Here is a 27,144-nt window from a genome sequence, read left to right as displayed (position 1 = left end):
GCTCATGAAAATGAAATATTTTGCATGCTGGAACTAAAAGGACTGCATATCATATCACGCTTGCCATAGACACCTTAAATACACGAATAAAATCAAACCTATAACTCCATCAGTGGTAATTAGGAAAGCAAGTCCGAAAAAGGCCTAGGTGCGGGAGGCATAGCCTCATATAGTTACGTACTGTTTGAGTTTTCAACAACTTTGGGAACAGGTAATTTAATATCAGTTATGTCATTGGGATCTGTATATCTTCAATGCTACAATAATTGTTTGTTATATATCCGTTTTACTATTGTGGATGGAGATCACTTGTTGTAGATAATCGAAGTGAAATACTGACAATACAACTGCACATTAGAAATCAACGGGATATTTACTATAATGAGATCATGACGGTTGTACCTGGACAAGTGACACCCATGCACGATGTTAAGAGAGAAAATATGTTTACATGACATATTATGGAATTGGCCTCGGTGACCTTGTTCGCCGATTGTTCACGGGCGCAAACAAGATACTCAAAACATTATCATCATGTTCTTCTCCTATTGCCAAACAAGTTTCAATGTAAGTCGTTTATAGTCTTAAAAATTCTGCTGAGGATCAGATGAAACAACTGTGATAGCAAGCAGTTCAATCAATTTGAGATCGGCTACGACTGTTAGTGAATAGAATACCTTCTAAATTAAATTACCATTAACAGAAACAATGCTGACTGAGGTTTGTAAAGTTATTAATGAGGCTGCTTAACGACTGTCTGATTCAGTATATGTAAGTCTGGCAATGAGAAGTGTATTACAGTTTAAACATGAGTGAAGTGACAATGTCAGTTTTCCCAGTCACTGTATGTCTCTTGCTCGGGCCACTTCACTTTTGTAGATTATTGATACTAATCAGTCACGGGTTTCACATATTAGAATAAGAGGTTTGCTCGCTAAGATGGACAAACATCTTGGGGGACAAAGGCTGTGACGTACATCAGGTAGAGTAAGAGAAAAAGGGAAGGCAAAGCTGCCATAATGACACTACTTCATATTACATTTTCCAGTCAGGTGATGCATACTAATTCTAATTGTGCATGCACAACATACTAATGTTACCACTTTAAGCTGGATGAATTGATATCATGGTGATTCAATACCCATTAATATTCTATATGCATACCATAATACAATTTCAATCATTCAAGGCTATCAAAAGGTGAAACATTTTATGACAGATCGAAAAAACATTCAGCTTGCTGTAGATAGAACCTACGGTAATAATTGTCAGCTGCTAAAAGAGCACCTTAGTTCAGTTTATGGGGGCTATACATTTTCTGGAGAAATCCTTGGGTTGCAGCTGGTATTAAAAAAAAAACACAATTGAGTCACCCACCCACCCAATCAATTCTTTTACATCTATTCACTGCCTATATTTTGGTACACTTTTCTCACACCAATTAAAAAGTCACAATGAGATCATTGCAGGTAAGAATATATATATATATATATATATATATATATATATATATATATATATATATATATATATATATATATATATATATATATTTATGTATATAACCAGAAGGTATTGTAAAATCTTTATGAAACATGAATCATACAGCAAACAGTTTGGTATGAAAATTAAGACAAGATATATTTTTTTATTATTGAAATGAAGACAATGCACACAAAGTTACACAAAGCTGATTGTTTTCTTATTAGATGATATATTAATTATCAAAAGAAAATTCCTTAAAGGAGTATAAAATAGTGTGACAAACCTGGACGGATATAAAATCAATTCATAAGTTCCGACAACACATAGATTTTCTTATGTAATATACAAAACAGACCAGGGTATAGGAATGTAATATACAAAACAAGTATTCTTTAGATTTGTTTTACATCATTCTTTTCTTTCCACTTTGCACTGTTGGACAAACAAGTTTTTGTCATGTCATCTTGTCATAATAAACAAATCCATCTAAAATACACTACTCATACATAAAAAAGACAAAGGACTCCCAACCTTCTAAAGTATACATATTGTCAGCAAGCCAATGATGATGCAATATGGAATGTTGAAGCCAGCGCCAAGTCCCAGGAAAAGTCTTCCAATGCCTGCAATACAAGTTTGTATTACTTCACCATATGAAAGAGTAAACCTTATGCTATATATCAACTATTTAGGTTCAGGCATGTAAATATATATATATATATATATATATATATATATATATATATATATATATATATATATATATATATATATATATATATATATATATATATATATATATATATATATATATATATATATATATATATATATATATATATATATATATATATGGTCTCATGCTACAAAAATGTATATGGATCATGCCTAAAGTTTGTAATATGAATGAAGCACTGAACATACTAATCATAAGTGAGACCATGAGTCACATCTGTAACACGAAGGAACATATTAATTATCAGTGTGACCCAGTGTCTCACATCTGTAACATGAAGGAACAAACTAATAATCAATTTGACCATGTATCACATCTGTAACATGAAGGAACATATTAATTATCAGTGTGACCCTGTGCCTCACATCTGTAACACGAAGGAACAAACTAATAATCAGTGTGACCATGTCTCAAATCTGTAACATGAAGGAACATATTAATTATCAGTGTGACCCAGTGTATCGCATCTGTAACATGGAGGAACAAACTAATAATCACTGTGACCATGTGTCACATCTATAACATGAAGGGACATATTAATAACCAGTGTGACCCAATGTCTCACACCTGTAACATGAGGGATCATATTATTAATCAGCATGACCATGTCTCACAACTGTAACATGAAGGAAGCAATAAATAGATTAAGAATTAGTATGACCATATCCCGAATGGGCAACATGAAGGAAGTTATGAACTTATTAATCAGTGATAACTGCTGTATATTTATATTGTCTTAACTCCATTGCATATTTACACGATACAGTGAACTTGGATCTAATGAACCCCAAGGGAACCAGGAAATAATGAATCTCAAATGAACCAAAATATAAAATCATGTGTGCAAATATACTAAGAATTTATGTTTGTTGTCTTTCAATAAATTAAACCTATTTTCTTCACTGGGTTCAATCGATCCATAAACTTTTTATATAATTCTAGAGGAAGAAAAAACATAGTGTATAGGATACACTGCCTCTCTGTCTGCCTATGGTGTTTTTATACATGCAGGTGAGAAAAGAAAACAGAGATTCCGTTACATCAGAAAAAAAAACTGGTAAAATTTGCCCTTGTATAATATTTATGGTGTTTAAATTTGTGAATACAATTTAAATAAATGTTTCTGTCCAAAAATTCTGTATGAGCACAAATATTTTCAGAGAAACGAATTAATCTTTTAGAATCTGAAAAATTTAAATGAAACTCAAAAATTGGTCACAACAGATGAAAACAACTTGACGACAAATGTTTAAAAGCCCAAAGTGAAATTATTTCACAAGACATCTCAATTAAATCTAATTTCGGACATGCCTGAATTGCGAAATAGAGGGTCACGTGATCAAGTTTACAGTTTAAGGTCACATACTCCCAATATGACCCTGAGAAAAACCAACCATTTTACTCCAATAATAAAATAAAAATAAAAAGTTGTTTTACTTGTCACAGTGATTTCTGTATCACGGTCGGGAACTGAATCAAAGATAGAAACAGTGTTTCTATCATTAGGTATTTATGAAAAGAGTCAGGTCAAAATGAATATTTCTGGAAAAATATAAAAATTTTGTAAACAAATTTACATTACATTAACATGTTATGAAATTAAAAAAAAAGATTTTGAAACTTACAAACAATTAAATTAAATCAAATATACATAACACTATGCATTATAATACTGTATGCATTATGATTCTGTAATCATTCCATTGGATGTATGACTGGCAAGATTTTAGTTCACAACAAACTAGGTATCATAGGAAATTAATGTACGAAAACCTGATTTTCAAGTTCACTGTCACAATCATATTGGTTGTTTGAGTGGTGCCATTTTTATTTATGAATAACTTGGCAATATGAAAAGTCTTTCAGTAAAAAATCGATGTTGATATAACCATTCATTTAGGAGTGGTGAGAACAAGATTATCAAGATTACTGCTGTATGGGGCATCACCCTGGTACCATTTTCATTTAGGACCAACTTGATGTTATAAGAATTCTTTCAGTAAATACTCCATTTTGTAAAACTATCCAGATATAACATTTGAAGAAAACAGTCATATGTAGTTGTCTTATGAAAACACTATGCCAAGCTGGCTTTTATTCTGAAAAAAGTAACAGTGACAAGATTTGCAAAATGGCTCTTGAGTTTGTCATGCTGGATGTCAGATTAGAAATACTTTCATTCGGGCCCGACTATAATCATCATAAGAAGAGATTGCTGCATTTGTATGGGAAAATAATAACAAGTTTTTCGGAAAAAAATACTGCACGAACTTGAGGGCTGAAGTATTTTTTTAAAATCAAGTTTATATTTTCCCATACTAATGCAGTAGCTTTTTATTATATGCTCATTTTGTCTAACAACCTAAGGTTTAATAATAAAAGAAATTTAAAGAAACAATGTAGTTGAATTTATGATTAATTTCAAAACAAATTCACAACTGTAGATTCATCAACTGACGATAATAGTATTCATGCACACAAGGCTCCATCCTGTGACCTTTTAACTTAGTCGCGTACCCTACATCAGTTTCAAAACTAACTGTCATTTTGATGTACTTAAAATTGAAATTTAGAGGATTCTTAGTGTGAATGAATGTGCATGGATTTTGTTTCTATGTTGTTTCAACTCAATTCTGCTTTTCTGATTATGAGGGACTGGATTATTGGGTCAATTCAGTGCAGTAAGAATAATGGATTTCAGCTGGAAATATAGGCTACTCAAAATTCCAGTACAGTTTTGAAGAACTAAGAAAGTACATTTTGATGAAATTCAAGACACATAAATCTGAGTATATTACCATTCTTATTACCAGCTAAAGAAAACATGCTTATGCCCTGTCACTAGCATCTTGCTGTTGGAGGGACCCTAGCTATGACCTGTATCATACAGTGTGTTCTTCTTTCATTAGCCTAACATTGTATCAAAATAGTTACATGGGGAAAATTGAAAAGAAACTGTTGTGTGATACTCCATTTACCCAGCGGAATAATACTTTTTCTTCGTCTTGGATTATTGGCTCTGAGGCACTTAGTTTCCTACTAAAATCTTAGTTGCATTGTTTCTCGAATCAATTATTTTGAAAGATTTTGAAAATGGTCCATCTTTGATGGATATGTCAGAACCAATTGCTTTAATATGCTTTACTGTGCTATATTTGTTTAACCCCTAGAGAGCACTCATCATAGTTGTATCCATTCTATTTTCTAAAAGATATGAATATCCTCCTAAATAACTGTATCAACGATCAGAACAGTATTTTCAATTACCGCATGTGTCATATTTGTTGTTGACATTGTGAATATTACGTTCATTAGTTTGCTTATTTGAAAGTTTCATTTATGGCTCGGTGAACTCGTCTACGTCGTTAACTTTATCATTTATACTTTCACATGGACAAAACATCTGTTTTAATTCATTCTGAAACAAATTTAACCAACCAAAACCTAAAGCATCTACTACATGAGTGTACCTGGTTTGTTTACTAAGTAGTTCTTAATTAACTATACAGATATAGGTGCGTTCGTGCAACATAAATGTGTTCAGTATCGTAAAATACTGCATGATTCTGACAATGTAAAGTTAACGGAGACAAAAATGAGCATATAATAAAAGGAATTCTGGTCAAAACCCCATGTACATATGATGTTCCATTCAAAAGCAGTACCTACAACTTTTTCAAGATGGCTGCTACATTAGTGGCTAGAATGAATGTCAGATATGTGATATTGGTACCAATTTCGTATAACCCCAAGCAGAGATCATTAGAAGTCTTCTAGTGAAGATACCATGTTGATACGACAATCAATGCAGGTGGGTTAGCCTTAAAAACGATTTTAATATGGTCACTGTGATGAAAATATTGGATGTCCTTGTGGAACCATTTCATTTAGGATCATGCAAAGCAGGGGTCTCAAACACGCGGCCTGTGGACCGCATGCACCCCACTAAGCAGAATCCTTTGCCCCGAAAAATGATTGGCATCACAAGGTGTCATGAGAGATGATAAAGGTGGTACGGCCCTTGGGCCGTCGAAAATGCCCTCATGCGGTCCTCAGGGTGCTATGAGTTTGAGACCCCTTGTATAGAGAATGGGATGAATTAGTACAAAGTTTCATCACAATACTCAGTGAAACTTAGGATGATTAGTGAGAACTTGTGCTAAAATACTTCATCTATGCTTTATATTGCTTATGTGAGAGTAGATGTAAAAAAACAAAGCCATGACAACTTCCTATAAAATCGAATTCAGCGACCAAGAGGTGACTATCAATTTATTCATTGTAATGTAACTAAATACAAAGTCAGGTTAAAACTTACTTGAACATATACAAGTCAACTCAATGCATTTATAAAGTGCAAAAGTGTGAAAAATGACCTTGGACACTGCCAGAAGATCCACTGCATTTGCCTTCCTACCTCTTCACAAAAGTTTGGTTATGTTGGTCGTCAGATTTGCACCATTTGCATACAGACCCAATTAGTTATAGGTAGAAGTATGTAATGAAGCTCATATTGATGCCACCATTTAGACAAGTGGAAGTATTGGAAACATGAGTTTTGAGATGCCTATAGTGCCATGATGGAAGTTTAATAGTTTGTAGGTACATTCTTAGTAGGGGGAAATGATTCATTGATATCTAGATGCATCGATACTTTTGCTGGAATGATATACATATCAAAACAAGAGAAGAAGAATCGATACAAAACAATACTAGCCGTGTTTGTTATTTTAGTCTTCAGCAGTTATGTATACACTACAATCTGTCTTGAAAGACCACTGCTATGTGAGACCACCTGTCTTGAGAGACCTATTCTCAATGCACAGTTTTATTAATTATATAGTGGTATAATCTTTTCTGAGAGACCACCTGTCTTGAGAGACCATATTTTTTGGCAGAAGGGGTGGTCTTTCAATGCAGGTTCTACTGTAATTATCATTAGTCTGCCTTCTTATTATTTAAATATAGAATTCATCTGAAACAGCATTTGCTGTCCTAGGTCCTCATTTTTATTAGCTGTGTTGTTGTTGTGGGGTTTAACGCCATTTTTCAGCACACGATAGGCTATACATGGCGGTTAGTATTAATGGTGGAGGTAGAACCTGGGAAAACCTCGGAAAGAACCACCGACCCACGAGAAGCTACTGGCAAGCGTTCTCACATACCAACATTGGCCGAATCCTAGACTCGAACCCACGCAGACAGAGGTGAGATGGCAGTGATCCGTAACGGAGAGCGCTTTAGACCACTCGGCCACTCAGGGCCCCCATTTTTATTAGTAAATACGAAAAAGACTATCGAGATTACTTGCTCGTTGTCTGCAAATTCAAAATGACATAATTCGTAATCTGCCCCACCCTAATTCCTTGCTAATTATCTTAACCCAGCAGCATGTTCAGCATAAGGGATACATTCTAAATGTGTTCCACATTCAAATCTTATTGGTGGTTACTGTTTGTTCCAGTTGAGGTTAAATAACAACTACCAATCAGGAATCAGTGTAGCTGATTCCCTGCGTGACAGACAAGAAGTACTGGCAAAGCACCAGAGAAACCTCGCTCTAAAGTCACTGATATATAAAGTAATTAAACAGAGATGATGTCAGGGTGTGCGATTGCGTGAATCATGCAAAATATGTATGAATTTGCACAGTTGGAGAATGGTGATGCACGAGAACTAATTAGTTGAACGTCCCGCATATGAAAACGTGGTCGACAAATTATACCATTTTTATTTAACCATTCTTGTCGCGACATCTGTTTTGTAGGGTAGGCTAGTGTTTACATATCTAAGGTCTTGAAGTATTGCAAAAATGATTGTCAAACTAAATTTGATTGGCATATTTTGCCCTGGAATAAGCGTTATATTGTAGTTTGAACCGTCATGAAAGAAGTTTTACAAATGAGCATATTAAATACGGGCAACCTAGAAAACCCAAAATGTCTGATCCCAGGCGTGGTTCATTACATTTACATTCGCCAAATACCGGCTGGTGATAGTTATGATGGCAATAATTTTTAAAGTTATGAAGTATATTGGATTACTGGAGCTGGGAAATTCTTAATGAAGATGCCAGTGACTGAATCTGAGTCCAAAAATGGTGTTAAATACAAGTCGATGTACATGTTGGATGGACAAAAATAGATGGCATGACGGTCAGTCTCCCTTGTAGCGGTATTATGAAATTAAATGTAGAAAGGTCAGAATAACTGAGCCTAATTAAACTACAGACAATTAAAAGTAAAAATGCAATTTTCATTTATTTAATCAATCAATTTAGCCCTGTGAATCATACGCTACAAAACCATATATCAATATCAGTGTTAAGATAAACCGAATAATTAAGGATTATAAAAAATGAAATTTAGAAGTAAAGATATTTACTTGAATACTTCTGTCTGCACAAGAAGATTATGGCATTGATGGACTGAAAACCCTAACACAGCATTATGGAACAGATAGGAAATCAGGCACAGTAGCCAGTAAACTACTGATTCAAGAAGTAAGTTTGTGTTTGTGAAAAATCCTATTTTGGAGCAGATGTATCCAAAAGAAAATATTTATGAGTACTGGAAAATTCTAAATAATAGGCACAAATATTAGTTTCCCAACATCTTCAAGCTGACAAAGCTATCTATGTATATGCCCTTTCAGAAGGAAGCACAGACAAATATTCACACGCAGATAAGGAACAGATTATGCTCATAAATAATTAACAGATTAATACTTATACAACTAGAGGTAACATCTATTCAAGATTTTGATTTCAGTAGAGCTCTAAAAAAGTTGAGTATTGAAGTGGTAGGTAAATACTGAACCATGATTGTTTTTTTAACCCCGCATTCTTTTGTACTCTCCCCTTATTTCAGTGACAAAGGGTGAAGCCCTAAAAAATATCCTGGAAGCACCTTTCCTTAATAACAGCAATCATGACTTTATTTAAAGAGGGTAACACAATTAGCTAAGAACTAATTTACCTTGAGACCCTCATACAAAGGAATTTATTTATTTTATTTAATTTGTACATGCGGAACAAATTCGGAATTTTTCCTTTTATGCATTGATATTTAACCAGTGAATAAAGGTGCTGATGGAATAACAAAAATTAGCACATAATCATCATGGCTCGGGAAAATTTCAAACAGCTGAAGTTTACCGCCTTGTGTACATTACAAAAAGTTATAGAATAGGACTGGGTATTATCAATAGTTTTCCTTCTTTACTAATACATACAAATACCCTTGGTCTCAGCAGTCGTTTGTATATGCAGGAAGTACAATGTGTGCGATTTTGTTGGATTCATCCTCATTCCCATGCCTGGATTTGTTAAAGATGAGATCTTCTTTGCACGAGGGAATTGCTTTATTTCTTCTGTTTTGAAGGTACAGTGTAACAAACTTTTTTTTTGTTGTTCCTGGATAGTAAGTGTTATTTCGTAATTGCATATGCCTCAAAAGTAAAGAAAATTGCCATTATTCCCTACAAACTTTACCTTAGTGACCAGGACCGTGATATTTTGATATTTATCAAGATTCAGTACAAAATTCCATCCAGATTTTAATCTTTATAAATAGCTTGACATCTCCTTACTTAAAAAAAACAATGTTTCATCTCCAGATCTCTAAAGTGATGATACCACATTCTGATACCCAATTTTCTTTATCTGTACTACCAACTAATTTAGAAGGTACCCTAGTTCACTTAGAAGTTTGATATGAACAAAATGGAAATTAATGAAATGATACAAGTATTCTGATTACAGCAACCCAGAGAAGATCAACATTATTAACCTTATTAGCTCTTCGAGATTACTAGCAAGCTAATGTCAAGGAACAAATGTACACCACTTCCAAATACCTTCTGTATATTCGACCTTCTGGATCTGTTTGCAACTTTCTTCCATGACAAAGTACAAAGCATTAGATATAAGCTTGACAACACAATTTCAATTGACTCGTCGTCACAATACAGTTGGGATACAGAATTTCAGGGGCAACCATTAGCAACATTTGAACCTGTCTCTATGGATTTAGTACGTACAATCATGATGAAGAGTGCACCAAAGTCATGTGAACTTGATCCAATTAAAACATCACTGCTGCTTGAGTGTTTAGATACAATATTGCCTTCACTAACTGATGTTATTAATACCTCTCTCTCATCCAGGGGATTCCCATCATTTTTCAAAACTGCCATTGTAAAGCCTCTGCTAAAGAGTGTGATTCGGATTTGTAATGTAGCTTTAACAATTGTTCAGTCATATCGCCTCGATGTCTGCAGTGTGGTAGTTTAAAGTGATATCTAGCACTGTGGCATCATGCCGCAGATATGTAGTATGATGTACCACCCAGTCACATTATCCTGACACCAGGCCGACTAGTCCTAACACTAACCTCTTAATACTGAGCTCCAAGCGAGGCAGCTGTTAGTACCATTTTTGTAAGTCTTTGGTATCACTCGGCCGGGGATCGAACCCACGCCCTCACAAATTCGAGGCAGACGCCCTAACCACTAGGCCACAAGAGCGGTTCTCTGCAGAAGAAACGAACACTCGACCATAACGATTTAAAGAACAACCGCCCAGTTTCTAATCTCCCATTCATATAAAAAAATCTTTAAAAAGGTTGTTCTATCCCAGCTTGTATCTCATCTGAAATTAAACAGTCTTTTTAGCAATGAAAAATCTGTATATCGCCCTTGCCACAGTACTTAAACTAGAATCCTAAAAGTAGTTATTGACATTCTCTTTGCTTTGGATAGTGGAAAGATTACACTCCTCACCCTCCTTGATTTGTCTGCAACATTTGACACAATAGACAATGATATATTACTTCACCATCTCCAGCACGTATTTGGCATTCATGATACAGCCTTACTGTGGTTCAATTCCTACTTGGTCAACAAGACACAAATTGTGTCTGCAAATGGAATACACTCCAGCCCAGTTAATCTATGTTGTGGTGTTCCACAGGGGTCTGTTCTTGGACTTATTCTCTTCATTCTATACACTCAGCCTCTCTCAAGTGTGATAGATCATCATGCAGTGTCTCATCAATTGTACGCTGACGACACACAAATATACAAATCTAGCCACCCATCTAAGGTGATGCTACCACCCAAGGTGTAGAGAGGTGCATTGCTGATGTAAAATCATGGATGACATGTAACAAGCTGCATTTGAATGATAATAAAACTAAGACCATTCTGATCACAACACAAAGACTTTCTCAGTCACATCCTTTGCCTCAAACAATAAAGATCAGCAACACCAACATTAAATTCACACAGTCAGTACAAATCATAAGTGTCACTCTGGACAGTACTCTCACATTGCACCAACATGTAATGAACATATGCAAGGCTGAATATCTTGAGCTGAGATGCATCAGCTTCGTTCGCAAATATCTTACAGTTGATGTCACTAAAACACTTCTGTGTTCATTAGTACTTTCAAGACTGGACTATTGTAACTCAATTCTGTCTGGTTCATCTCAATATCTACTTCAGAAACATCAAAATGTTCAAAACGCAACTGCTCGGATCATACTTAGAGTACCACGATCAAAGCACACCTCCCCGCTGCTCGCTACCCTATACTGGCTATCCATTCGATCCAGTATCAAACACAATTTTTTTTCTCTGTGCTACGTTTCACTGACGGACTCCAGTCCAACATATCTATCAGACCTCACCCATGCGTACACACCAGCAAGATACTTACCCTTCTCTTCTGACAATCGTATACTCATTATTCCCAATACAAAAACGAAGTCATATCGACAGCGTTCTTTTGCATACCAGGGCCCAGCAACGTGGAATGAATTGCTCACTGAACTTAGACACAAAAACACAGTGATGTCATTCAAGAGTGCTCTTAAAACTCACTTATTTTGACTGCAAGAACAAACTTAAGGACCTAATAATGTTTCCTACCTTAAATATTTTCAGAATGTTTTTTATGTTTTCTAATTTCATGATGTTAGTTTTTTGTACTAATATGATTGTATGTTTTGTATGTTATAGGTGTTGTCTAATGTTTCAAAGCGCTTAGAGCTTCTAAAGATTAGGCGCCATACAAAGTCCTCATTATTATTATTATTATTATTATTATTATTATTATTATTATTGTTGTTGTTATTATTATTATTATTGTATGATGTAGAAATCTTTCTTACAAGAAAGCATCAATACATGTTGTCACATTTGATTTGGTTATCGGCGTGGATGTGAAAAAAGAACCTTAATAATGAATGAACACATCAGGCACATAATCATCTACAATCTGGTTACTCTCCCAGATCAAACATGTCCTCCGTATTTCTCGCAGTATCTGGCTTTTATAAAAGCTATGATCAGTATTACTTTGATCATTGTAATATGGTACGGGGAAACTGTTGCCAAAACCTATTCAACAGCTTGCATAATTGTCATTTAGAATACCATAATAAGTCATCTGATGAAACCCCATGACAAAATGACTTTTCCATTTAAATCGGGTAATGAGAATAATATTCTCAAGATGGCCAATACGGTGGCCATATTAGACATTAGATCTGCATCATTTTACTTTCAGACTACATGTTGATATCTATTTATGTTTTGATGCAGTAACAATAACAAGAAGATTGCCATGGTAGCCATATAAGATATAAGACATGAAACGCTTCCATTTGGAACCAACCAGACACCTTAAACTGTTTGTAGACTCGCTATCATTATATTCTGCAATCATTTAGGAAAAGTATTAATAATAAGATTTTAACACAATTTTCATTCAGGACAAACTAGGCATCATAAGAATTCTTTCAGTGATAACCCAACGTTGATATTACCATCCATTCTGGTGTGGTAACAAAATATTATCATGAAGGCTGCTGTGGCAGCCATATTGTATGTGAATGTGATACCACTTTTATTGGAAGCCAACCAGATACCAAAAGAAGTCTCCTGGTGGAAATATCACAATATCCCAATATGGCTTTTCATTTGGGAGGAATAGCAAAAACAAGATTTGCATGTTGACAGCTCTTGTGGCACTTAGATCAGTATCATCTTCATTTAAGACCATGTATTAAATGTGTGTATATAATTTCATAGCAAAACTGAGAGACAACCTGAACTAACAGACAGGCAGATAATGGACAACAGACTATCAAAGGGTTTCTTCTGGTCTATGTCTCTTTAATCTAAAAATTAATAATTTCAACTTACCATGTATATTTGATGATGACGAACCTGTAAGAAATAAGATTTAAATAGCTCACAAAAAGCCTCCATCATACCAGTGAATCATAATGTACTGGCACCAATGTCAGAACATTGGTAACAACATTTTGCTCTGCTACGATAAAAGTGCTGCAAATGAAGAGGTTTCATAAGAAATTTCTGCATTATGCATACCAAAATAAAATAAATTTAGATCACAAACCTTTTCTTTCTAGCAATATTTGTTTATTCGACAATACTTGCCCAGTCATAATACCTTTGGGGAACTACTACTACCTTGCAAATCCTGCCCTTCCAAATTAAATCTTTTTAGTTAAGAAGCTAAACGTTTTCTGCCCACCTAGGTAGCAGTTAAATAGAGTGATCTCCACGTGATACTGGGATTGGTGTCCTATTCCATGAATTTTTCAGTTGCTACTGGAGTGGAAGGCATGATCTTTATATGGATATATCTGTCTGGAGGTTGTATGTATTATGACCTGGTAAATATTATTGAAAAAACATATTTTACTAGAAAAAAGTTGTTTTCTTCTTCAGATATGTTACCCAATCAAACACCTTAGGAGAATAGATAAGAGATGGAGGGAATTAAATTCTTTACCCCTGAGACACCATTCTTTTCTCAGGTCCACTATTACGTATGGTAGACAGCTTCTAGATTACCAACTAGAGAATACATTTCATTTATAAGGGAGATGCTTTGAAAGGGAATATTTTTCCCTACAGCAAATCCAGCAAAAGTCACACGGATGAGGCGACACTCTGATTCTTTAAATTGATGCATCACCTTTGCAACCCGAGGACTTTGGGGAGTAGCATATGCTGTATTCATTTGGTCATTCCAATCTATATTTAAAAAAAACATATACTATCAAGGCCTTTTGATCAAGGACTGGTGAGACAAATGTTGTTATTTTGGCATTGCACCTTGTCACTAACAGGTCCACGATAGATCAGTTCCATTGGATACATGCTGACTGCAAACCGGGGGATGAAGTGACCATTCTGTTTGTATTTAATTAAGTTGGCTTTTGTGGTTGTGCCAATATATTAACCATCCAAGTGGATGTTGAATTTGGACAACGATTTGCCATTGAGGACACCACTTTAGAAAATCCCAGTCAAGATTAAAACGTTCTGGTGATTTGGTTTCACCTTGCTGTTTGAGTTAAGTCACCACAGCGTTGTTGGACAGAACGAGAACTCTAGTCGCATGTAGGTAATCCAGCCACCAAAACAAGCTTTTGGAATGGTTTTCATCTTGAGAATGTTAATATGTAAATACTGATCCCAAGGGAACACACTCCATTCGCATTCCATTATGATAGAAGGAAACTCGCCCCTACCTGCCCAGTCCTCTGTGTTCGATTCCATACAGATCATGATTGCTGGAAGTTATAGTCCCAGATGTATCCCTGATGTGAGTCAGTGAGGTTTCTCTCCCTTCACGATGGAACCTCATATATGCGAATTGTGAAAATTGGTACAATGGTCAAAGCTCAAGAGAAAAAATAATATACGCTAACCTGTTTAGAGGTTTTGGTTTAGTGTTATTGACGTCTGTGTGTCGTTTTCGTAGGAAGGGTTAATTTCACAAATAGACCCTCCTAGAAATGGCCTGTTCAACCTCTCTGCTGCTTCTATAAAATTCTTGGACAGAAACATTCACTGGAATTTGTAGTGAATTCAAACCTAGAATTATATCAATATGATTCAACAAAAGACTTCATACATCAGTCGTCTACAAGCTACAACAGACACATCAACAGCTTCAGCTTTGGATTTAATTTGGGACTTCTCCTGAATATTATTCATAACTTTAAATTATTACCACTTATGTCTGTAATTCTAGGAGTATTTCGTAATACCTTAAGTCTCCTTTTATTTCACTTTGTATTCTTGGGAAATAAATTATTTGTTGAATTTTACAAAGTTTGTTTCTTTTCACTCTTTCTGTCACTTATTTTAAGACCCAAGACTCGCTCGTAAAAGTATTTGACCATGATAGAAGCCATACATTAACAAAAAGAGTTTTCCACAGTACACGCTGTACCTGAAGATAATACGGAAACTGAAGCATCATTATTGACTCTTATGAAGTGGATGCTGCAATATCCATTGTAAAACAATGTCCATTACATTTAGGAATGACCAAATGGCAGTCAATACAGTAACGCACCACATATATAACTATGAAGTGGATGCTAAGACTAAATAATGAAGAAAATTTACCTATATGTATCCATGCAAAATGGAAATTATACAATAATATTAAATGTGTTTCTATATCAAACACCAGACCTGCACGTATTAGTATGGTTATAACAATATGATGGGACAACACCATCATGAACCCTGCTGGTGTGTACTAATGATCCGCAAGTGGGTGAATATGAATAATAATAACAATAATAATAATAATGCTTTATTTATAGAGGGTGACTCATTAGTCAATGACTATTCTCCCTTGAGGCCATTATAACAGTGTACATTATATGAAGATAGAAATAATTACTGTTTATTTTAACATGTTTAGTATTAAAATACTAAATTCCATTATCTATTAGAAACACATACATGCTCATGATATCTCTTCTTAAATGCTCTAATATTTTCAGCAGATTTTACATGTAGTGGAAGCTTGTTCCACCGAACTGTACCAGAGTATTGGAATTTCTTTTAAATTGCTCTGTTCTTAGTTTTGATGCCAGAAGGTGTCCATGTGATATTCATCTCAACTGGTATTGTGTTGGAAAAGGCCTGAATAAGTCCTGCAGATACTCTGGTGTAGTTCCATGTAGACATTTATATAAAATAGCTGCCTTATGAAAATCTATCATGTTATATATTGTGAATCATTTGAGTTATGTAAACAATGCTTTTGAGGCATGATCAATAGATGTATCTAAAATTATGCGTGCTGCTCGTTTCTGAAGTTTATAAATCCTGTCAAGCTCCGATTTAACACGGTTCCCCCATACATTTGAACAATAATCCATTGTTGAAATAATATATGACTTGTAGCATAGATTGTGAGTTTCCATAGGTATATATTTCTTGATTCTGCTGAGTGGGGCAATTTTGGATGACAGTGTTTTACTAAGCTTGTCAATATGGTCATTCCATAATAAATTATTATCTACGGACACGCCTACTATTTTTTATGTTTGACATTTTCTAACGGATGATTATTTTTTGAAGAAGGCTAAATTATAATACTGAAAAGTCTGAGCCTGTGTCGTTGACGAATGGAAGAATAAATGATTTTAAATTTATCATATGGCGTATACTTCCCTTCAAACGTAAACTTCCTCGAGCTTGTTTTAAGGCAGACAATTTCCAAACAACTTCTATGGATTGTGTGAGGCCTAATTGTAAATAGAGAGCATGCTACTAGGTATGAGCAGAAATAGTAACTGAAAACTTCACTATTGATGGAGATCACTTTAACTGCCATGAAGGTGGGTGGATAACATGTATGAGACTGAAGTTGTTATTCTAAGGAATTATAACTGGGCAACATTTTCGTGGAAGAAATAAGAAATTTACTGTTGTTGTTAAAAGCAAGCACGAAGACCAAGTGTTTTAAACACTGAGGATGCTAAAAAGTTATCAATAATAATACACACACACACACACACACACACACACACACACACATATATATATATATATATATATATATATATATATATATATATATATATATATATATATATATATATATATATGTATGTTTATACATATATGTATGTATATACATATATATATATATATATATATATATATATATATATATATATATATATATATATATATATATGTATATATATATATATATATATATATATATATATATATATATATATATATATATATATATATATATATATATACCAGAGCATCTGAGTTACATTAATAAGCTTAATGGTGAACTAAAGCCGACTTGCTCAACAAAAAGATATAACCACATTTGCAATAGAGGACCTGTCCATGTCTGACTCAGTCTGATGAATTCTTGTAAATCTGGGGTTGTTCCTAGTCCATTTACAGGCTGTATTGGATGTCACATCCGCACCATTTTTATTCAGGAAATCGAAGACATCTTAAAAATAGACATGATTGAAAGTCTTTCAGTGAAACTCCAAGCTGATATGACTATCCATTCTGGTGGAGCAGCAATACGATAATCAAGACAGTTACTGTGAGAGCCATATTGGATGTGCACACGATACCAAATTTACAAAACTAGGACCACCTAGATATCTTCAAAGGTCTCCTGGTGGAAATCACCAGTCAGTATGTCGTTCCTAGCTGAAAAGTAGTGATAAGATTTTCAAGATGACTGCTGTTGCAACAAGATATTCAAGATGGACGATGAAGTTTTCATATTGGATGTCCCAGCAGCAACACTTGCTTCATGACCAACACTACCAAGAGAAATATGGTAATTATCTAAATAGTTCAAGAGCATTGGTGACAATAAACTTTGACCAGTAGAGCAAAAAACTGATTTCAACTTACTTGCTGTTCCTCCTCCACTTGCTGAAGAGATAAAATTTAAATAGTCAACCGAAAGCTGATTTCACAAAAATAAATTATGATACACTTGTATCAATGCCAATGGAACAGGAAAAGCCTTCTTATCTTTTGGCTACGATAAAAGTGGTATATAAATGAAGGCTGGTTCCATAAAGAAATTTCTGTGTAGTATGTATATAAAATAAATAAACAATTAGACAAGAAATATAATTTTCTTGCTGTTATAAAGTATATACAAAGGCCATGTTTATCAAAGCATGCACATATTATTTAAAATATCAAGAATTTATAAAATTAGAGATTAAAGATGACCTAAAATTGTTAAAAAAGTAAGCAATTAAAATATGTTTCGTGTGTAGAGGCTGAAGCCAAAGATAGTTTGGAGAAATTTGTGATCTCTAAGGTGAACTGATGCTGACTGCTAAATAGAATGATATAATCACATTCACAGTAAGGCCGCAGCCATGTCGGAATCACCATGATAGTTCTTTGCAAACAATAATTGATCTATGTTCATTGGCAGCCTCTAAATTATCACTGTGGATGTCAAGTTTAAAAGAGAATTTACCACAACTTGTGGACTTTTCCATTCGTATTGTTGCTGGAGTTCGGTATCTAGGATAGCTGTTATAGATTTTGAACATGACCAGGTTACTCAAGTAATTAGGTATTTTTTTGACGTATCTTATATACTTTAGTTTCCATTGTTTCTCAGTCTACTAATATATGGAGTAGGAAGTCAGCTTATGAGAAAGTCATTTAAACAATTAAAGTAATTAGAACCAGTAATATAATTTCAACGTTGTCATTGTGGCGACTATTTTACATGTCAGATCAGTACCATTTTCATAAAAAAAGAAAAAAAGACATCATTATAAGTCTTTCAGTGAAAACCCCAAGTTGGAAAAACCATCGATCTAGGTCGAGTAGCAATACAATTGTTATGTATATTTGGCTTAATTATATCTGATTTAAAATATATTTATTTCATTTAAATTGTTTGTCAATTTTTTTACATATTGTTTTATTATATGCTATTTTAATGTAAAGTTATTAACTAGATATGACACTTTTTCAGAAAGTAATCTGACCTTGATTGTTAGTTTATAAACACCAGGTGTTGATGTAAATCCTGACCTTGATTAAAAATTTGTAGCAACCATGTAAACAAGTTCTATTTTTATTTGAAAATGATTGGGTGTTGTCGAGGTGATGATGGGACTATGTGTTTATGATGTAAACAATGTTATTTATTTCTTAGAGAAAAATGATTGGTTTTCGTCAGGGCCACACTGGGTGAACGTGATCTTTAACAGGAACTTAATTTCTACGAGCTTCCAGAACATGATCACGTGAACCTTGTTTACATTTCTAAAGACAATATAACCTCCGTTTCGGAAAATTATTCTCCGTTGCAGCTGGGCTTTCTCTTAATCTGGAAGTTATATGTTGTACTGTTTGGAGTTATTTCAAGTTACTTGGATTCAAAAGGATTAATTCTGTTATTTTTCTGGAAAATACATGTTTACACGTGAGATTCTTAATCAAAGACAGTTCTTATAAGAAATGTATTTAGATTTCCAAAACCGGAGTAATAATTCTTGTTTCTACAAGGAACTCTAAATTTCAACACCACAGGTTACAGCATACATCATCATCTTCCATTTTGAATTTTCTGTCGAGACTAGAACTTGAAATCATTGGAACATTTTGTAATTAGGACTTCAAACACTTCATTCGTGGATTATGTTTTGATTTGATTCTTAAAACTGTAAGTTCATATATTTTTCATTTTTACAGAATGTTCCAGGGAAATATATGATTATTGTATTTTTTAAAGCTTGTTGTTTACACTCTTTCTTGTGTTTATTCGAGAATAAATATGTGACTAAAACAAGTATCAAGACAGCTACTGTGGCAGCCATATTGGATATGTGTGTGATACCATTTGAACCAACTATATGTAAGAATCACATATATATCATAAAAATCTCCTTGACAGATATCTCAAGCCAATATGTCTTTTGAATCTGGAGGAGTAGCAATAACAATATTTTGAAGACGAATGCTTTAGTGGGCATACTGGAACTCAAATCAGTATCGTTTTCGTTTATTATCAACTAACCATTAGAAGGAAAAAGTTTCAGTCTCAAATCAAAGTTGATAAGACTATCCATTCAGAAGGATTATCAATAACAAGACTTTGAAGTTGGCTCATGTGACTGAAATACTTTTCTCTGAGCAGCAGCAGTTGCTTTATGACCAACTATACCATGGAAAAAGAGTAATATTTTAAGTAGATTATGAGGAGTAGTGACAGCAAACCAGGACAAGTAGAGATAAAAAGAAAAATTAAACTTGCCTAATCCTCCTCCTCCACCTATTGTTGAAAGGATAAAATTTAAATAGTAAACAAAAAGCTGATTTCACACTGGTAAAATTATAATGAGTCTGTATCAATGCCAATGGAACAGGAAAAGTATTTTTATGTTCTGGCTACGATAAAAGTAAATGAATTTATATAACCATTTTCCATGTGTCAAGTTTGTAATAACAAATAAAGAATTAGACAAGAAATTGCTTCACTGCTCTTATTAAAGGTATACATACAAGGCCATGTTTATCAAAGCAAGCAATTACCGATATTTATTAATTTAAATACCAAGGATTGAAGAAATTAGAGATTAAAGCTAACCAAACATTATTTAAGAAATTAATTAATATAAATAAGTTTTATGGGAGTAGGGTTTAAAGCAGGGAAAATCTGGAGAAATCTGTAATCTTTAAGGTGAACGGATACTTTAAACTCAAGATGACTACTCAGGTGGCCATACTGGAACTCAAATGAGTATAATTTTCATTTAGGACCAAGTAGAAACAGAAAGTGCCTTCCAGTCTCAACTCAAAGTTGATAAGACTATCCATTCAGGAGGCATAGTAATAACAAGATATTCAAGATGGCTGATGCAGATGCCATAATGAATGTCTGACGAGCATCACTTGCTTTTTTAACTAGACCATGGGATAAAGAGCAGTTTTCTAAGTAGTTCAAGAGGAGTAGTGACCACAAAATTGACGAGCAAAAAATAAAAATTGATTTCAACTTACCTGATCCTCCTGCTCCACCTGTTGAAAAGATCAACACCAATAATCAACAAAACGCTGATGTCACACTTGTGAATTATGATGCAATTGTGTGAATGCCAATATATTAGGAAAAGCATTCGTATGTTTTGGTTGCAATAAAAGTGGTGAATAAATGAAGAGGTTCCATAACCAAATTTTCTGTATTATGTATATAAATAAAACATAAAGATGGACAAGAAATATAAATTTCTTGCTCTTATAAAGTATTTACAAAAGCCATATTTATCAGGCTCAAACCAACGAAATATTAGAGACATTTGTGATCTCTAAGGCGAACTGATGCTGACAGCTAAATAGAATGATATAGTCACATTCACATTAAGGCCACAACCATGTCGGAATCATCCTGATAGCTCTTGGAAAACAAGAATTGATCTATGTTCATTGGCAGCCTGTAAATTAGCACTGTGGATGTCAAATTTAAAAGAGAATTTACCACAGCTTGTGGACTTTTCCATTCATATTATTGCTGGATTTAGGTATCTAGGATAGTTGTTACAGATTTTGAACATGGCCAGGTTACTCAAGTGATTAGGTGTTGTTTTTTTACGTATCTTTTATGCTACAGTTTCTAATGTTTCTCAATCTACAAATATGTAGACTAGGAAGGTTAGCTTATGAGAAAGTCATTTAAACATTTAAAATAATTAGATGGAAATTAAGACATCTTAATATGATTTTTGTGACAATGTCAATATGGTCAGTCATCTAAGAGCAAGTAATACTATTTTCAACATCGTGATTGTGGTGATCATTGTACATGTCAGATCAGCACCATTTTCATTCAGAACAAGATAGACATAATAAGAAGTCTTCCAGTAAAAACTTCAAGTTGGAAAAAGCATCAGTCTAGTCGAGTATCAATACTATGATGAAGACAGCTGCTGTGGCAGCCATATTGGATATGTGTGTGATACCAGTTGAACCAACTATATGTAAGGATTACATATATATCATAAAAAGTCCCCTGGTAGATATCTCAAGCCAAAATGTCTTTTGAATATTGACGAGTAGAAGTAACAAGATATTGAAGATGAATGCTTTGATGGCCATACTGGAACTCAAATCAGTATCGTTTTCGTTTAGGATCAACTAGACATTAGAAGGTATAAGTTTTAGTCTCAAATCAAAGATGATAAGACTATCCATTCAGAAGGATTATCAATAACAAGACTTTGAAGATGCCTCATTTGACTGAAATACTTTCGTCTGAGCAGCAGCGGTTGGTTTATGACCAGCTAGGCAATGGAAAAAGGGTAATATTTTAAGTAGTTTATGAGGAGTAGTGACTGCAAAACAGGACCAGTAGAGGTAAAAAGAAAAATTCAACTTGTCTGACCCTCCTCCCCCTCCTCCTCCTCCTGTTGAAAGGATAAAATTTAAAATAGAACCAACTATATGTAAGAATCACATATATATATCATAAAAATCTCCTTGACAGATATCTCAAGCCAGTATGTCTTTTGAATCTGGAGGAGTAGCAATAACAACACTCTGATGTCACACTGGTAAAATTATAATGAGTTTGTATCAATGCCAATGGAACAGGAAAAGCATTTTTATGTTCTGGCTACGATAAAAGTAAATGAAGTTCCATAACCATTTTCTTTGTGTCATGGTTGTAATAATAAATAAAAAAATTATTTCGAAATTTGGTTTAATTCCTATTATTAAAAGTATTCATACAAAGTCTTGTTTATCAAAGCATAAACTTACCGATATTTATTAATTAAATACCAAGAATTAAGAAAATTAGAGATTAAAGCTAGCAAAACATTATTTAAGAAATTAAGTAATTAAAATAAATTTTATGCGAGTAGGTTTTAAATCAGAGAAATTCTGGAGAAATCTGTAATCTTTAAAATGAACTGACATTTTTATCTCTGGTTACGAAAAAAGTGATGTATAAATCAAGAAGTTCCATAACCAATTTCTCTGTATTATGTAATAAATGTAAATACATAAATTAGACAAGAAATCAATCTTTCTTGCCATTATGAAAAGTATGTACAAAGGCCATGCCTATCAAACCACGAATATAGGCAACATTTATTAATTAAAATATCAAGAATTAAGGAAATTAGAGACTGAAGCTAACCACAAATTATATAACAAATGAAGTAGTGAAAATAAGTTTTCTGGGAACAGAGTTTAAAATAAAAACAGGTTTGAAAAAATATGTTATCTTTAAGGTCAGCTGATACTGACTGCTAAACAGGACGATATGATTACATTTAAAGTAAGGCCTCAAGCCAGACAATTCTATGAAGTCAAGGATTGTTCTCTGTTCATTCGTATCCTGTTCCAGACTCTGTGTCAAATATGAAAAAGAACCTTCCACACCTTGTGGTATTTAACATTGGTATTGCTACTGACTATCAGTATCTATGATAATAGTTTTTGAATGTAACCAGATTTATCAAGTAATTAGGAGATTTTAAGTAAAGTATCTTATATGTATCAGTTTCCATTTTTCTTAATGTAGTACTATGAAGAGTAGGACTATTGACTTATGAGAAAGTCATTTAAACAATTAAAATAAGTAAATACAAATTGAGATATCTAAATAAGATTTTGGTGACGATGTCAATATATGGGGCCCGCTGTGGCCGAGTGGTCTAAGGCGCTCTCCGTCACGGATCCCAGCCGTCCCACCTGTGTCTGCGTGGGTTCGATGTTTGGATTTGACCAATGTTGGTATGTGAGAAAGCTTGACAGAAGCTTGTCGAGGGTTTGTTGTTCTTTCCGGCCGGGGTTTTCCTGGATTCTTCCTCCACCATTAATACTAGCCGCCATGTCTGGCCTATCGTATCCTGAACCCCACAACAACAACAACATTGTCAATATGCTGAGTCATCTAAGAGCTAGTAATAAGATTGTGCAATATGGGCATTGTGTTGAACATTTTTGATGTCAGATTGGCACAGTTTTCATTCAGGCCAAAACATATATCATAACAAGTCTTTCAGTGAAAAACCCAAGTTGATAAAACTATCCATTCAGGTGGAGCAGCAATATGCAAAATGATTATCAAGAAAGCTGCTTTGGCAGAGACATAGGGTGAGCATTTGATTCCAGTTTTACCAAGCATATGTAAGGATTACTTGGATATCATAAAAGGTGTCCTGGTGGACATCACAAGTCATTGTGTCTTTTGGATGTGGAGGAGAAATTCAAACAAGATTTTCAAGATGACTGCTCTGGTGGCCATTCTGAAACTCAAATCAGAATCATTTTCGGTTAGGACCAAGTAGAAACAGACAGAGTCTTCCAGTCTCAACTCAAAGTTGATAAGACTATCCGTTCAAGAGGCGTAGTAATAACAAGATATTCAAGATGGCTGATGCAGATGCCATAATGAATGTCTGAGCAACAACACTTGCTTTTTTAACTAGACCATGGGATAAAGAGCAGTTCTCTTAGTACCTCAAGAGGAGTAATGACAAGAAAATTGACCAGCAGAAATAAAAATTGATTTCAATCTACCTGATCCTCCTGCTCCACCTGTTGAAAAGATAAAGACCAATATTCAACAAAAACTGATGTCACATTCGTGAACTATGATGCGATTCTCTCAATGACAATTGAACAGGAAAAACATTCTAATGTTTTGGTTACAATAAAAGTGGTGAATAAATGAAGAGGTTCCATAACCAAATTTTCTGTATTATATATATAAATAAAAAATAAAAATGGATAAGAAATATAATGTTCTTGCTGTTATAAAGTATTTACAAAGGCCACGTTTATCAAAGTATTTACATATTAATTAAAATATCAGGAATTAATGAAATTAGAGATTAAATCTAATCTATAATTATTAAGAAAGTAAGCAATTAAAATATGTTTTGTGTGAACAGGCTAAAACCAAAGAAAGCTTAGAGAAATTTGTGATCTCTAAGGTGAACTGATGCTAACAGCTAAATATAATGAGATAATCACATTCACAGTAAGGCCACAACCATGTCGGAATCATCCTGATAGTTCTTGGAAAACAAGAATTGATCTATATTCATTGGCAGCCTGTAAATTAGCACTGTGGACGTCAAGTTTAAAAGAGAATTTACCACACCTTCTGGACTTTTCCATTCATATTGATGCTGGATTTAGGTATTTAGGATAGATGTTACAGATTTTTGAACATGGCCTGGTTACTCAAGTGATTAAGTGTTTTCTTTTGACGTATCGTTTATACTTCAGGTCATATTGTTTCTCAATCTACAGATATGTAGACTAGGAATCTTAGCTTATGAGAAAGTCATTTAAACATTTAAAATAATTAGATTGAAATTAAGACATCTTAATATGATTTTGGTGACAATGTCAATATGTTCAGTCATCTAAGAGGAAGTAATAGGATGTTGAACATCGTGATTGTGGTGATCATTGTACATGTCAGATCAGCACCATTTTCATTCAGAACAAAATAAACATAATAAGAAGTCTTCCAGTAAAAACTTCATGTTGGAGAAAGCATCAATCTAGTCGAGTATCAATACTATGATGAAGACAGCTGCTGTGGCAGCCATATTGGATATGTGTGTGATACCGGTTGAACCAACTATATGTAAGGATAACATATATATCATAAAAATCTTCTGGTAGATATCTCAAGTCAATATGTCTTTTGAATACTGACGAGTAGAAATCACAAGCTATTGAAGATTAATGCTTTGGTGGCCATACTGAAACTCAAATCAGTATCGTTTTCGTTTAGGATCAACTAGACATTAAAAGGAACAAGTTTCAGTCTCAAATCAAAGTTGATAAGACTATCCATTCAGAAGGAGTATCAATAACAAGACTTAGAAGATGGCTCATGTGACTGAAATACTTTCGTCTGAGCAGCAGCAGTTGCTTTATGACCAACTAGGCCATGGAAAAAGGGTAATATTTTAAGTAGTTTATGAGGAGTAGTGACAGCAGACCAGGACCAGTAGAGGTAAAAAGAAAAATTCAACTTGCCTGACCCTCCTCCCCCTCCTCCTCCTCCTGTTGAAAGGATAAAATTTAAATAGTAAACAACACGCTGATGTCACACTGGTAAAATTATAATGAGTTTGTATCAATGCCAATGGAACAGGAAAAGCATTTTTATGTTCTGGCTACGATAAAAGTAAATGAAGTTCCATAACCATTTTCTTTGTGTCATGGTTGTAATAATAAATAAAACATTATTTCGAAATTTAGTTTAATTGCTATGATTAAAAGTATTCATATAAAATCTTGTTTATCAAAGCATAAACTTACCGATATATATTAATTAAAATACCAAGAATTAAGAAAATTAGAGATTAAAGCTAACAAAACATTATTTAAGAAATTAAGTAATTAAAATAAGTTTTATGGAAGTGGGGTTTTAAATCAGAGAAATTCTGGAGAAATCTGTAATCTTTAAAATGAACTGATATTTTTATCTCTGGTTACGAAAAAAGTGATGTATAAATCAAGAAGTTCCATAACCAATTTCTCTGTATTATGTAATAAATGTAAATACATAAATTAGACAAGAAATCAATCTTTCTTGCCATTATGAAAAGTATGTACAAAGGCCATGCCTATCAAACCACGAACATAGGCAATATGTATTAATTAAAATATAAAGAACAGAGGAAATTAGAGACTGAAGCTAACCACAAATTATATAACAAATGAAGTAGTGAAAATAAGTTTTCTGGGAGCAGAGTTTAAAATAAAAACAGGTTTGGAAAAATATGTTATCTTTAAGGTCAGCTGACATTGACTGCTGAACAGGACGATATGATCACATTCAAAGTAAGGCCTCAAGCCAGACAATTCTATGAAGTCAAGGATTGTTCTCTGTTCATTCGTATCCTGTTCCAGACTCTGTGTCAAATATGAAAAAGAACCTTCCACACCTTGTGGAATTAAACATTGGTATTGCTACTGACTTTCAGTATCTATGATAATAGTTTTTTAAATATGATCAGATTTATCAAGTAATTAGGAGTTTTCAAGTAAAATATCTTGCATACCTCAGTTTCCAT

The 27,144-nt window shown here is 33.8% G+C and overlaps 1 long non-coding RNA gene across 1 annotated transcript; it reads right to left on the bottom strand.

Annotated features, from left to right (window-relative positions):
• Positions 1 to 1,633: 1,633 nt before the first annotated feature.
• On the bottom strand, positions 1,634 to 27,144 carry LOC149802450 (uncharacterized). The gene is made up of 7 exons (XR_016420019.1): positions 27,133 to 27,144; positions 26,102 to 26,128; positions 24,623 to 24,640; positions 21,098 to 21,162; positions 17,972 to 17,992; positions 13,433 to 13,456; positions 1,634 to 2,108 (listed from the first exon to the last, which is right to left on the bottom strand). It is a non-coding gene; the product is annotated as an uncharacterized LOC149802450 (long non-coding RNA).

This window comes from Sinohyriopsis cumingii, chromosome 3 (assembly GCF_028554795.1).
Source record: "Sinohyriopsis cumingii isolate HCF-2022 chromosome 3, ASM2855479v2, whole genome shotgun sequence".
Classification (NCBI taxonomy): Eukaryota; Metazoa; Mollusca; class Bivalvia; order Unionida; family Unionidae; genus Sinohyriopsis; species Sinohyriopsis cumingii.
Note: the sequence above shows the minus strand (reverse complement) of the source record. Positions and strands in the feature narration are given on the sequence as shown.